The sequence below is a fragment of the Schistocerca nitens genome, chromosome 9 (assembly GCF_023898315.1).
Source record: "Schistocerca nitens isolate TAMUIC-IGC-003100 chromosome 9, iqSchNite1.1, whole genome shotgun sequence".
Classification (NCBI taxonomy): domain Eukaryota; kingdom Metazoa; phylum Arthropoda; class Insecta; order Orthoptera; family Acrididae; genus Schistocerca; species Schistocerca nitens.
Window position 1 is genome coordinate 402,167,129 of NC_064622.1, and position 9,421 is coordinate 402,176,549.

The window sequence follows — 9,421 nt, forward strand, 5'->3', positions numbered from 1 at the left end:
TATTTGAATACGCATGCCTATACCACTTTCTTTGGCGCTTCTGTGTACCATATATAATACTGATACAGAAAGTTGTTGTTTAGTTAAAAACAATGCTAGACGTCAGCTATGAATGAGAATAACTGTACATGAGGAATTTTCCAGAAGAAGATGAAAGATGGCAGGCTCTTCTGGCCCGTCCATCTCCCGGATGGAAGGCCCTCCAGGGCCATTCGTCTTTCATTTTATCTCGTATGCGAAGTTTATTTATTTTGTGTGGGCCGATCTTTTACATGCAGATAGAGTGATTGAGCACTATGTACTCTAATGATTTGATATTCCATTTAGTTTGCGTTGTGAAACTCTTGTTTCCACTGCTTTTCTTCTGCCTTGTTTTTCGTGTCCACTCGATACAACCGAAGCAAGCAGCTGAGGGGTCGAGTGCGTTTCACACTACTTTTTGCTGGAACTGACGTTATCGTGACGTAGTGGCGCTGTGAAGGCGACCAGAAACGAAGCTATCGATTTGTCGATCGCTATAGCGCCGAGTTGATGTGTTAGTGAGAGGAGAATCCAACAGGGAACTCTTTACAGCAATGTGTGTGTTGTTCGAAATATTTGTGACAAGGAGTAATATGAATGTTGTAGCTGATCCTTATACTCGAAGTAATTCACACTGTCCTCGTAGGTTCTTGCCTAATCACAGGAAAATCGCGACATATTCGGAAACGAAAAGGCAAATAATTGTGAGAAGGAAGAATGTGAATTTTAATGCAACTCGTTTCAGTCGCAGGTTTCTGCCTAACCACACACTCGCAAATTGCCTCGTATTGCGAAATGAACACCCAAATATTTATTTCATCCTTCGTTCTGTAATCAGATGGAAATGCTAAATCAGAACATACTTGTCTTGCATTCGTAACGAAGTCCCAGACTGTGTTAACGCAAATACTAAAAAAAAAAAAAAAAAAAAAAAAAAAAAAAAAAAAAAAAAAAAAAAAAAGAAGCATGTAGTTAGTTGGGAACTTCCATCTTTTCACTCCGTAAATCAAGACGTTATCCATGATGCTGAGGGTTAATCGCACGACTGTTGTCTCAAGACCTGTTTGTTATAATATTGCTTTGAGTCTTGTATTGTTGTTGCGTTATTAACTGACTTTAATGATAAGGGCGACGTTTTTGTGATACATTTTCGTTGCTCCAATGCTTTGAAACAACATACTGCGGTACACACACTACAACTAAATGAATGATCGAAATGTACGCAGTTCAGACAGGGGTAGTCACACGCGCTAGCAAATGTTCACTATTGACGTCACGACTGCAGAAAGTAGTGTGAAGTCTACTCGACCCGCAACCGTAGGGTGCGCTAGGGCCGGCCGCTGTGGACGAGCGGTTCTAGGTGCTTCAGTCCGGAACCGCGCTGCTTTTTTTGTGCGTTAGGGGGTCGAGGGTGTCGGACCAGTACTTGGATGGACGAAAGGAATGGACAACAGCGGGCCTACCGGGCGCTGACGTAAAATCCTGGCTTCGCTGCCCCCGTTGTACGCTGGCTGACGCCTTCGCCAGTAGTCTTACAGCGAGGGTGGCGTATTCTGATGGACGCACGGTGCTTGTTGGCGAAATGACGATGCTCCGGCTACAGAGCAGCAGGCTTTGTTTGCTGACATTCCTAGAGCTGTATGTCCGGCCCCGAGGGAACGCGAACCTCTGGTGCCACTCGTAGCTCGCTGCCTTTGCATTTTGCCTTCGCGTGCTCCCACGCCTGTGTCTTCCCGCACGCGCAATCTGCGAGATTGGTGATGGTGCCCTGGCCGTGACCTCAGCTCACGTTTGCAGGCGCCGTTTGCTCTCACAAACTATTCCATTGGTGGATGTTGTTTAAATACGAGGGTTAGTAGTGGCAATTATTTATTTACAGCTCTTACAAAATAGATTCGTGTTTCAAAGTTTTACTGATCTTCAAAGTAGTCACCAGCACTGTGTATAACCCGTTTCTAGCAATGTGGAAGTCGTAGGATACTCGTAGCAGTGCCAGTTGTGTTGACAGTTCGAGCGGCGCGGTCTATTGCCAGACGAATTTGTAGCAGTTCTGAAGCGAATGCCGTGAAGTGTTTCCTTCAGTTCAGAAATCGAGTTGAACTCACGAGGGCTAAGTCAGGGGAGTGCAGTAGATGCTATAGCGCTTAGCAGCCGCATCATTCAAACAAATCAGTAACAGCTTCCGCTGTACGTGCTTGAGCATTGTCCTGCAAAATGATGGTCACGTCCTGCAGAAAGTGTCAACACTTCTGTCTCTATGCTGTTCAGTTTTGGAACACAACCTACGACCAGCTTAGAGGCAGAAGTGATGACACTTTCTGCAGGACCTGACCATCATTTTGCAGGACAATGTTCAAGCACGTACAGTGCAAGCTGTTACTGATTTGTTTGACTGTGGGGCTGCTAAGTGCTAAACCACCTACTGTACTCTCCTGACTTAAGCCCTAGTGAGTTCAATTCGATTTCTAAACTGAAGGAAACACTTAACGCTATTCACTTCAGAACTGCCACAAATTCGTCGAGCAATAGACCGGGCAGCTCGAACTGTCACAACTGGCACTGCTAAGAGTATCCTACGACACCCACATCACTGGCAATGGGTTATACACAATGCTGGTGCCTACTATGAAGGTCAGTAAAACTTTGAAGCATGAATCTACACTACTGGACATTAAAATTGCTACACCACGAAGATGACGTGCTACAGACGCGAAATTTAGCCGACAGGAAGAGGATGCTGTGATACGCCAATGATCAGCTTTTCAGAGCATTCACACAAGGTTGGCGCCAGTGGCGACACCTACAAAGTGCTGACATGAGGAAGGTTTCCAACCGATTTCTCATACACAAACAGCAATTGATCGGCGTTGCCTGGTGGTATGTTGTGGTGATGCCTCGTGTAAGGAGGAGAAATGCGTACCATCACGTTTCCGACTTTGATAAAGGTCGGATTGTAGCCTGTCGCGATTGCGGTTTATCGTATCGCGACATTGCTGCTCGCGTTGGTCGAGATGCAATGACTATTAGCAGACTATGGAGTCGGTGGGTTGAGGAGGGTAATAAGGAACGCCGTGCTGGATCCCAACGGCCTCGTATCCCTAGCAGTCGAGATGACAGGCATCTTATCTGCATGGCTGTAACGGATCGTGCAGCCACGTCTCGATCCCTGAGTCAACAGATGGGGTCGCTTGTAAGACAACAACCATCTGCACGAACAGTTCGACGACTTTTGCAGCAGCATGGACTATCAGCTCAGAGACCATGGATGCGGTTACCCTTGACGCTGCATCATAGACAGGAGCGTCTGCGATGGTGTACTCAACGACGAACCTGGGTGCACGAATGGCAAAACGTAATTTTTTCGGATGAATCCAGGTTCTGTTTACAGAATCATGATGCTCGCATCCGTGTTTGGCGACATCTCGGTGAACGCACATTAGAAGCCTGTCTTCGTCATGGCCATACTTGCGTATCACCCGGCGGGATGGTGTGGGGTGCCATTGGTTACACGTCTCGGTCACCTCTTGTTCGCATTGACGGCACTTTGACCAGTGGACGTTACATTTCAAATGTGTTACGACCCGTGGCTCTACCCTTCATTCGATCCCTGTGGAACCCTACATTTCAGCAAGATAATGCACGAAAGATGTTGCAGGTCCTGTAAGGGCCTTTCTGGATACAGAAACTGTTCGACTGCTGACCTGGCCAGCACATTCTCCAGATTTCTCACCAATTGAAAACGTCTGGTCAATGGTGGCCGAGCAACTGGCTCGTCACAATACGCCAGTAACTATTCTTGATGAACTGTGGTATCGTGTTGAAGCTGCATGGGCAGCTGTACCTGTACACGCCATCCAAGCTCTGTTTGACTCCATGGCCAGGCGTATCAAGGCCGTTATTACGGCCAGAGGTGGTTGTTCTGGGTACTGATTTCCCAGGATCCATGCACCCAAATTGTGTAAAAATGTAATCACATGTCAGTTCTCGTGTAATATATTTGTCCAATGAAGACCCGTTTATCATCTGCATTTCTTCTTGGTGTAGCAATTTTAATGACCAGTACTGTATTTTGTACAAGCTGTAAATAAATAGTTGCCACTATTGAAGTTCCAGCCGTCTTACATGTGTGATGGGAGTCCAGAGCTTCGGAGATATAACTGGCGCAGAGTTTGCCACTTAGCAAGTATTGGCACTTACGGGCTAAGCACCATTTATTTTGGGTGGTTGCTGCGCAGAAGGACGACAGTTTTCTTCCCGACCGACGGGGAGACTATTTCAGACATCACCCAGACCGCTGGATGCGAAACTTCGAAACTCCGTGAACGCGCTTCCTTTGTTGACTTCTCTCCAGAGCCCTCTGATGGACCTGGTGGGCAGCTGCCCTGACTGCGGTATCGGCCTGCACACGACACAGCCATCGCCCACGTTGCGACGACAACGGTAGTGGTAATATACGCAGTTCCAGCATTTAGGAAATTGATAGGCTATTAGAATGCCCCTCTGTAGTAGACTCAACTGTACCGAGGCTGCAGTACAAATCAGTTGTGCATGCTCCGTAGTACTGTTTGCTGAGTGATCAGTTATTGGTGCGTTGTATGCCAGTTCATGTCGCGTGTAATCTCGTTGCCCCTCGGTACACATTGGGATGCACAGTATCTCACTGAGAGCAGTCAGGATCAGTGGTCAATTTTGTCAACTATTGAGTCTCGGACTCCACTCCTGCTTGACGTTTATCACTAATGCTCATTTAATATTCAAGTGCATTTCACTATTTACATCAACGTGTTTGATTTAAATAAATCGTATTGTGATGTCAAGACTTTATGTAATTTTAGTAGTGAAACATATTTTCCAGGCCGTGCGGTTCTAGGCGCTTCAGTATGGAACCGCGTGACCGCTACGGTCGCAGGTTCGAATCCTGCCTCTGGCATGGATGTGTGTGATGTCCTTAGGTTAGTTAGGTTTAAGTAGTTCTAAGTTCTAGGGGACTGATGACCACAGATGTTAAGTCCCATAGTGCTCAGAGCCATTTGAACCATATTTTCCATACTCATCCCCCAAGTCACAGATTTTGGTGGATATCAATTGATTTTTTCTAACAATTATTTGTGTGACGTTAATCCAACTCGAGTGGCGTTGCAAAGAATCAACAACTAAATTTGCATATTCAAATTTTTACATGTAATTGACAGTGGTTGGTATTAATGAGCTCAGCTCTGATACTGGTTTGTTCAAATCAGGCAGCCTCCAGGTGCCGCGCACGAGGCAAAGGGGCCATACCCTTCCAAAGGCTGCATTCGTCTGTGTGCCCTATTTCGGGAAACTGTTTAAAATTAACAAGCAGGTTATGTAGAATATTCTGTCAAGGTTTTGTTTCATTGTCTCAGTGATAGAGGTCAGGACAGCGTTTTCTTGGTTCAAAAAATGGTTCAAATGGCTCTGAGCACTATGGGACTTAACTTCTGAGGTCATCAGTCCCCTAGAACTTAGAACTACTCAAACCTAACTAACCTAAGAACATCACACACATCCATGCCCGAGGCAGGATTCGAACCTGCGATCGTAGCGGTCGCGCGGTTCCATACTGTAGCGCCTAGAACCGCTCGGCCACTCCGGCCGGCGTTTTCTTGGTTCGTGTCCGCGCAGCACTTTCTCATTCCGTTTAATGTAGCGTGTGCTTAGGGTCAGGTCAGTTTACATTGAGCATCGGCAGTTAGGGTGTTGTGTTTGCCGCACCAAGAACCGTGTTTCAAGGTTCTTATTTTATGACAATTCGAATGCGAAAAAAAGACGCTGAGAAAATAAAGCAACAGAGAAGTGAAAGCTGCATTTATGCTAGTGGCGTTCGTATTAAAGGAAAGACATTTTGAGTTGCCTTATCGTGTTGTGAAAAAAGTGTTACTTGCAAGTGGGTGATAGCAAGAAGAGCTCTTTGAGAGTTTATACGCAGATCAAGGAAAACCATTACAAGAATTTGTCTTAAGTGAGACTATAATGGAGCACTCTAGAACGCCTAACAAGCAGCTGGTGGTAAATACAAAGCGGTTTAAGGAAGATACCTGGAATATTTTGTGTGTATTTCTAGCACTAAGTTGAAGTTATGTAGTGCTTACATATTAAGCCTGTAGCAGATATCTGTCAAAAGACCGCGAACCGTACCACAGAAAAATCACAAATCGTTTCAGGAGAGAAGGGGCACAGATGATAATCGCCCTCACAAAGCCGTAGTCGACGTTTGAGAGATGCTAAGAGAGCACTTAGGCGCAATTCCGAGTAGACGAAGTCATTACTGCGAACACAAATTGTCTTTGAGATATTTCGAAAACCAGCTCTCAATATTAAATTATTGAATGATCTTTCTTCAATGAGATTGTATAAAACTACAGGTGAGAAGCTTAAAATGAAGTATGTAACTCATTTTAAGTATTTCAAGCTGAACTGTGACTACAGCTTGATACAACCTAAAACAGATGTCCGTGACTAGCACTGCTTCAGAAAAAAAAAAGCTTGAAGCCAATAAAAACGACCTCTGCTTAGCAGATAACTTCAGTCAAAAAAGGAATGCTGGAAGAAATTTTACAATTAAGAAAGACTTTATTCACATGTCCCAATTTGATCATGCACTTCCCGTGATTGAGTTTCATTATTCGCAGAGCATGCGTCTACCAAAATCAAATGTGACCAGCCAATTTTACATACGTCTGTTACGGTTATATGCTATATGCTTTATGCTTTCACCGTCCATGTACACGGTGGTGATTCTTCATATGTGTAATGCTTTAAGGAAATGTAATCTAAAAAGGACCCAGCACAAGTTGTATTGGTCATATATATTGTTCTAGAAATCAAATTGAAAGACTTTCCACACGTCAGGCATATGGTTCTATTATACGATGCATGTGGTGGTCAGAAATGTTGTAGAAATCAAACTGAAAGACTTTCCCCACGTCAAGCATATTGTTCTATTGTCCGATACGTGTGGTGGTCAGAATAAGAACTCGACGGCAATGTGGACAGCATCAGTGTTTCACGTGGAGGTTACTCATCTTTTCCCAGTTCGAGGACATTGGGCAACGTGATAGGAATTTCGGTCTGATTAAAGCAAAAGTGAAGAAAGAAGAAACCATTTCTACAGCAAAACCTTATTTATCACCAATGGTGATGTGTAGTAGTAGCTCATCGCACATTATTGTTCTTATGGACGGAAGCTTAATAAAGATATGGAAAGAAGGTCTTGACAAATATTTCTTCAAGAAACGTATCGCGAAGGGAACTAGTTTAAAACTCAGAAGCATTTTGTTCAGAAATTCATGGCAAATGGTTCAGTACTAGGCTCACTAACATACAGTGGTCTATATAGACACTATTCTGGCCTTCAGAAATACATTAATGGTGTATTGAAAAACTCGAGACTATCAACAATGGACTTTAATCCAGTGAAAAGGAAGAAAAATAATCGGATGTCGGGGATTTATTTCTGTACATGGATGATCAAAGAAGATTGCGGTTACACGATATGCTTGAAGATAGTTACCTGCAAGCACACATTATTTAGAAAACAGATATGCATGTGGTACAGCAAGAAGAAGAAGAAGAAGAATAAGAACGAAAGATCATTCAGTAATTAGAAAGTAAAGCAGAGAAACTATCCATCATAATGTATGGAACACAGAACAAAACAGTGGTGTTTATTTGTTTGGTTGTAGGCCCATTTTGTTATCACTTTACCTTCCTTTATTTTATTTTTGTACCTTTCTCAGGATTTCCTTGATCGTAGATATTATTAAGAATAATATTAATGTTTTGTTTTAATATGTTCTGAGTGTTACAATAACGTTTGAAATAAATGTTTGCTCATTGTAACCTACTGACTACACTGATATGTGGGAAGAGAGCGTACAAATATTAATCAGAAATATTATTTTTCACATTAAAACGTAGTTTAAAATATCTAGTATTATGGAAAGATTTACTTAATACCAGTATAGTCCCTATTAAAATAGACTTGTATATTAGAATCAGGTTGTTAGTCAGATATATTAAATTTAAGTATTTAAGTTGTCCTATCTCAATAACCATCTTATTCTATGAGCCTTTCTACGGCAAAATGCCTCAGATGGCTGGTTCAAATGGCTCGGAGCACTATGGGACTTAACATCTATGGTCATCAGTCCCCTAGAACTTAGAACTACTTAAACCTAACTAACCTAAGGACATCACACACATCCATGCCCGAGGCAGGATTCGAACCTGCGACCGTAGCAGTCTCGCGGTTGCCTCAGATGTCGGCTCCATTACGCACAGTGCATTACGATAGAAAGTCGGCTTGAATAACAAATATAAATGTGTTCACTGGTTTCAAAGCTCCCCCTTTCTCTCTCTCTCTCTCTCTCTCTCTCTCTCTCTCTCTCTCGTAGCGGCTTGGCGTCGGATGCAGGGGTTTTTTTTTACACCATTTAGGCGACTTGCGCTTCGGCGATGATGAAATTATAATGAGCACAAAATGTTAATTTCATTTTAAAAGTTGATGGTTTCAAGATGGGATCGACTTTTTACAAAATATGAATCATAAGCCAAACGCGGTTGAAACCCGAAACTCTGTTTTATGTGAATTAAGTACGGTATTTATCGAGTGGCTTTTGCTTCTTCTACGCATAATAGTTGTAATGTGAGCCAAGTATTCGAATAAGATGGTTCTTTGGAACGTGGATGATTCAGATCTGTAAAAGAGGCTTGTTGTTTTTCTCTTTAATCACTCGATGTTAATTTTACTCTCGGCAATATTTCGTGTATGCGAAAAAATACGAAGCCTAATTGTGTTTCGGAATATACCGATAGTAAGAAACTTACGCGATAGTTTAGCTGCGACGTAGTAGATACTTGATTCATACGCTCATGACAATTTGATCTACGCATCACATATACTCGAATTAATAATTGAAGCATTACCGAACGAAACTATTGTGATCAAAGCGAGGAAAAAAAAATATTGGCCCGTGGGGGGATCGAACCCACGACCTTCGCGTTATTAGCACGACGCTCTAACCAACTGAGCTAACGGGCCAGTTGACGAAGTGTCCTGTACAGCAGATGATATTGAGTAGTAGTAGTAACTATTTTGGCCCCTGTCTTAATTATTCATTCATTCATTCTAAGCCGTAGACCTTACCAAGAAGGAGAGCCGTCACGCATACATTAACATAAAACGAAGGCATAAATTTAACCTGCGTGGTGTACCATCAACATACTAACACGATGCAGCTTCATGCTATTCATGTATATGCCTTCGAAATGTAATCGTGAAATCTAGAGTGAAAGCTGCTATTTTGATAAAAACTTCTGTTTATCTGCTATTTTTAGCTTAGTATTTACTTGACTGAACTCAAAGAAAATATTTTAC

The 9,421-nt window shown here is 42.9% G+C and overlaps 1 non-coding gene across 1 annotated transcript; it reads right to left on the minus strand.

Annotated features, from left to right (window-relative positions):
• Window positions 1-9,011: 9,011 nt before the first annotated feature.
• Window positions 9,012-9,085, minus strand: Trnai-aau (transfer RNA isoleucine (anticodon AAU)). The gene has a single exon. It is a non-coding gene; the product is annotated as a tRNA-Ile (tRNA).
• Window positions 9,086-9,421: the final 336 nt, after the last annotated feature.